This window comes from Equus asinus, chromosome 25, assembly GCF_041296235.1.
Source record: "Equus asinus isolate D_3611 breed Donkey chromosome 25, EquAss-T2T_v2, whole genome shotgun sequence".
Taxonomy (NCBI): Eukaryota; Metazoa; Chordata; class Mammalia; order Perissodactyla; family Equidae; genus Equus; species Equus asinus.
This window is the reverse complement of record NC_091814.1, coordinates 24,156,376-24,162,375: the sequence shown is the minus strand read 5'-3', so window position 1 is coordinate 24,162,375 and position 6,000 is coordinate 24,156,376.

Sequence of the window (6,000 nt, the reverse complement as noted above, 5' to 3'; positions counted from 1 at the left end):
TTTTTCATCTGTAAAACAGGGACAATAATAGTACAACTACCTCACAGGGTTGATGTGAGGATTGAATAAGTTAAAGTGGGAGTCATGCCAGCATCATGGCAGACTGAGTTGTTCCCTTAGTCTTTCCCCTCTAAGTTACAGTGAAAGTCCACTAACCAGCAGAGCACTCCCTGTACAGCACAAAAGGACTTCCGAGAGATCCACTCAGATACATCTGAAGGTTGGTGGATTGGATCCCCAGGAGGCAGTGGAACTAGGTGAGTTCACTGCTACCCCTCCCTGGTGGCAGCAAGCCAGGTCATCGATCCTCACACTGTTGCCTTCATGACTGTAAGAGGAGGGAGGGACAGCCCAGCTTGCACAAACACTTTTGGAGTTGCAGCTCAGCCAACAGGAACACCCACTGAGCCGTAGCAGCCATGCTGGTGGGAACTCTCTACACTGAGTGGTGGTGGCTCAGCCACTGTGAAGGTGCCTGTCCCTGAGCAGGGCATAGGTGGAATGCACCTTGCCCACTCAGAGGCGTCCCTGCTCATAGAGCACAGCAGCCCATGGGACCTACCGAGTGGTGGCTCAGCCCCCACGTAGACACTTCTCCCATCTAGCACACAGTATCTCAGCAGGCCCCCTGCCAAGCACAGAGGCGCTGCCTAGGGTGCCTGACTCACCTGCCCGGTGCAGAGGCCATGGCCACATGAGGGCAACCAGCAGAATGGCTGCAGCAAACATGGGCAAATGCAGAGTAGCCCTACCTGCACAACTTCCAGCAGACAGGGTGGGATCAGAAAACACAGCTCCTACTCTGCCCCACTGGTGCCAGGTGGAACCTGTGACCTGATACTATCACAGATGCACCAGCAAAGGATCCATTCATCAAACACCATGAAGAACTACAGTAACATTTCAGAATAGAAGGTAAATAACAAGTCTCCGAAAATCCTGAAGTCATAGAAATTTACAAACTAAATGCCAGATAATCCAGAATAGTTGTCATAAAGAAACTCAAAGCATTACAAGAAAACTCAGAAAGACAGTCCAAGTAGCTCAGGAATAAAACTAATGAGCAGAAGGAATACTTCACCAAAGAGATGGAAACTATTAAAAAAAAAAAAAAAACCAAACAGAAATTCTGGATATGAAGAACATAATTAATGAGATAAAAAATAATCTAGAAACCATAAAAAAAATAGAGGTGATATTATGGAAGACAGAATTAGTGAATTAGAGGACATAAATATAGAAATGCTACAGGCAGAGGAAGAGAGAGAACTAAGATTTTTTTTTTAAAAAAAAGAAGGAATTCTTCAAGAAATATCAAACTCAATTAGGAAAATCAGGATAAGGATTACAGATATTCCAGAGAGAGAAGGAGCAGAGAGCTTGTGCAAAGAAATAGCTGAGAATTTCCCAAACTTGGGGAAAGAACTGGATTCACAAGTACATGAAGCCAGTAGAACTCGTAATTGCATCAAAGCAAAAAGACCTTCTCCAAGGCATATAACATGAAAACTGGCAAAAGTCAATGACAAAGAAAAAATATTAAGTGCAGCAAGGCAGAAGAAAATAACCTACAGAGGAACCTCTATGAGATTTTCAGTGGATTTCACAGCAGACACCTTACAGGTTACAAGAGAATGGGATGATATATTCAAAATACTGAAAGACAAAAACTTTCAGCCAAGAATACTTTATCCAGAGAAACCATCCTGCAGATACAATGGAGAAAAGACAGTTTTCCCAGATAAGCAAGAGCTGAGGGATTTCATCACCAATAGACCTCCCTTACAAGAAATGATGAAGGACACCCTCATATCTTGAACAAAAATCTACAAAGCTTTGAGCAAGGAGATAAATAGACAGACAAAATCAGAAAATTTTGCAGCTTTCTATCAGAACAGGTTAGCAAACACTGAATTGTAACATAAAAGATAAAGGGAAGGAAAGCATCAAAAATAACTTTAGGGGCCAGCCCAGTGGCATAGTGGTTAAGTTCACATGCTCTGCTTCAGTGGTCCAGGGCTAGCAGGTTCAGGTCCCATGCACAGACCTACACACTGCTCATCAAGCCATGTTATGGCAGGTTCCACATAAAAAAATAGAAGAAGATTGGCGCAAGATGTTAGCTTAGGGACAATCTTCCTCAACCAAAAAGAGGAAGGTTGGCAACAGATGTTAGCTCAGAGCCAATCTTCCTGACCAAAAAAAAAAAAAAAAAACACACACACACACAAAAAAATCCCCACAACTATAAACACTTCAATTTAGTGACAAACTCACAAAACAAAACAGAATAATTTCTGAGAATAATAACTCAGAAGGGGAAGAGAAGAGGGATGGAACCTGCTTAGGCTAATGGAGACAAGAGGCTATCAGAAAATGGATTATCTCATCTATGAAATCTTTTATACAAACCTCATAGTGACCACTAAACAAAGAATCAGAACAGAGCCACAAATCAAAAATAAGGAAAAAACTGAGAAAACCATCACAGAAAACCATGAAACTGAAATGGCAATCAGAAAGACAAGGGAAGAGAAACAATAGAAATATAGAACAACTGGAAAACAAGAGATAAAATAACAGTATTAAGCCCTCATATATCAACAATCACTTTAAATGTAAATGGATCGAGTCCTCTAATCAAAAGACACAGAGTGGCTGGATGGATTAAAAAACAAGACCCAACAATATGCTGACTCCAGGAAACACATCTCAGCTATAAAGACAAAAATAGACTCTGAGTGAGGGGATGGAAGACAATACTCCAAGCAAATGGCAAGTAAAAAAAAGCAGATGTTGTCATACTTAGACAAAGCAGACTTCAAGATAAAAAAGATAATGAAAGACAAGGAGGAGCAGGATATAATGAAAAAAGGGACATTCCACCAAGAGGTAATAACACTTACGAATATATATGCACCTAACACAGGAGCATCAAAGTATATAAAGCAAATAACAGACCTAAAGGGAGAAATGGACAGCAACACAATGATAGTAGGAGATCTCAACATCCCACTTACATCAATGGATAGATCATCCAGACAGAAAGTCAACAAGGAAACAGTGGCCTGAAAGGAAACACTAGACCAGATGGGCTTAATAGATATGTATAGAACATTCCGTCCAAAAACAGCAGAATACACATTCTTTTCAAGTGCACATGGAATATTCTCAAAGATAGACCATATGTAGGGAAACAAGGCAAGCCTCAATAAACCTAAGAAGATTGAAACCATATATCAAGCATCTTTTCCAACCACAGCACTTCAAAACTAGAAATCAACTACAAAAATAAGCTGGGAAAGCCACAAATATGTGGAGACTAAACAACATGCTACTGAACAACCATTGGATCAATGAAGAAATCAAAGAAGAAATCAAAAAATACTTTGAGACAAATGAAAATGAAAATACAACATACCAACTCTTATGGGATGCAGCAAAAGCAGTTCTAAAAGGGAAATTTACATCAATACAGCCCACTTCAACAAACAAGAAAAATCTCTAAGTAATTTTAAACTAACAGAACCAGAAAAAGAAGAACAAGCAAAGCCCAAAGTCAGCAGAAGGAGGTTAAATAGAGAAAGCATCTGACAAGATCCAACATCTATTTATTATTTAAAAAACTGTCAATAAAATGGGTATAGAAGGAAAGTACCTCAACATGATAAAGGCCATATATGACAAACCCAATGACAACATCATACTCAATGGTGAAAAACTGAAAGCCATCCCTCTGAGAACAGGAACAAGACAAGGGTGCCCACTCTCACCACTCTTATTCAACATAGTACTGGAGGTTTTGGCCACAGCAATTAGGCAAGAAAAAGAAATAAAAGCTATCCAAATTGGAAAGGAAGAAGTGAAACTCTCACTATTTGCAGATGACATGATTCGACATATAGAAAACCCTAAAGAATCCACCAGAAAACTACTATAAATAACCAACAACTATAGCAAAGTTGCAGGGTAAAAAATCAACTTAAGAAAATCATTTGCACTTCTATACACTAATAATGAACTATCACAAAGAGAAGTCAAGAATACAATCTCATTCACAATTGCAACAAAAATAATAAAATATCTAGGAATTATTGAAAGAAAATTGAAGAAGACATAAAGAAATGGAAAGATATTCCATGCTCATGGGTTGGAAGAATAAACATAGTTAACATGTCCATATTACCTAAAACAATCTACAGATTCAATGCAATCCCAATCAGAATCCCAATCAGAATCCCAGTGACTTTCTTCATGGAAACAGAACAAAGAATCCTAAAATTTATATAGAACAACAAAGACCCAAATAGCCAAAGCAACCCTGAGAAAAAAGACAAAGCTGGAGGCATCACAATCCCTGACTTCAAAATGTACTACAAATCTATAGCAATCAAAACAGCATGGTACTGGCACAAAAATAGACACACAGATCAATGGAACAGAATGGAATGCCCAGAAATAAAACCATACATCTATGAATAGCTAATCTTTGACAAAGGAGCCAAGAACATACAATGGAGAAAGGAAAGTCTCTTCAATAAATGGTGTTGGGAAAACTGGACAGCCACATGCAAAAAAACGAATGTAGACCCTTATCTTACATCATACACAAAAATTAACTCAAAACAGATTAAAGACTTGAATGTAACATCTGAAACCATAACATTCCTGGAAGAAAATATAGGTAGTACACTCTTTGACATTGGTCTTAGCAGCATCTGTTTGAATACCATGTCTACTTGGGCAAGGGAAACAAAACAAAAAATAAACAATTGGAACTACATCAGACTAAAAAGCTTCTGCAAGGCAAAGGAAACTGTGAACAAAATGAAAAGACAACCCACCAACTGGGAGAAAATATTTGCAAATCATATATCCGACAAGGGATTAATTTCCAAAATATATAAAGAACTCATACAACTCAACAACAAGAAAACAAACAATTCAATCGAAAAATGGGCAGAGGATAGGAACAGACATTTTTCCAATGAGGATATACAGATGGCCAAGAGGCACATGAAAATATGTTCAATATCACTAATTGTAGGGAAATGCAAATCAAAGCTACAATGAGATATCACCTTACACCTGTTAGAATGGCTATAATTAACAAGACAAAAAATGACGATTGTTGGAGAGGATGTGGAGAAAAGAGAACCCTCATACACTGCTGGTGGGAATGCAAACTGGTGTAGCCACTATGGAAAACAGTATGGAGATTTCTCAAAAAATTAAAAATAGAAATACCATATGATCCAGCTATCCCACTACTGGTTATTTATCCAAAGAACATGAAATGAACAATTCAAAGATATTTATGCACCCCTATATTCATTGCAGCGTTATTCACAATAGCCAAGAAGTGGAAGCAACCCAAGTGCCCATCAACTGATGAGTGGACAAAGAAGATGTAGTATACATACACAATGGAATACTACTCAGCCATAAAAAAAACCAAAATTGTCCCATTTGCAACAACATGGATGGACCTTGAGAGTATTATGTTAAGCAAGATAAGCCAGACAGAGAAAGACAAACACTGTATGATTTCACTCATATATGGAAGATAAGCAAACACATGGATAAAGAGAATAGACTAGTGGTTACCAGAAAGGAAGGGGGTAGGGGTTGGGTGAAAGGGGTAAAGGGACACATGTGTATGGTGATGGATAAAATTTAGACTATTGATGGTAAGCATGATGCAATCTACACAGAAACTGATATATAATAATGTACATCTGACATTATACAATGTTATAAGCTAACATGACCTCAATAAAATAATTGGAAAAAAAAGTTAAAGTGCTTAGAATGGTGCCTGCACACACTGCTTGCTATTATTATTATTATTATTATTATTATTATTATTATTATTATTATTTCATGTCCTAATTACTCCTTGCCTAAATTATTGAAACAGAGTCTCAACTAGTCTTCCTTCCTCAGTCTTGCTTCATTCCAATCCCACTTCTATACTGTTTTCAAAGACTTATCAAGTTT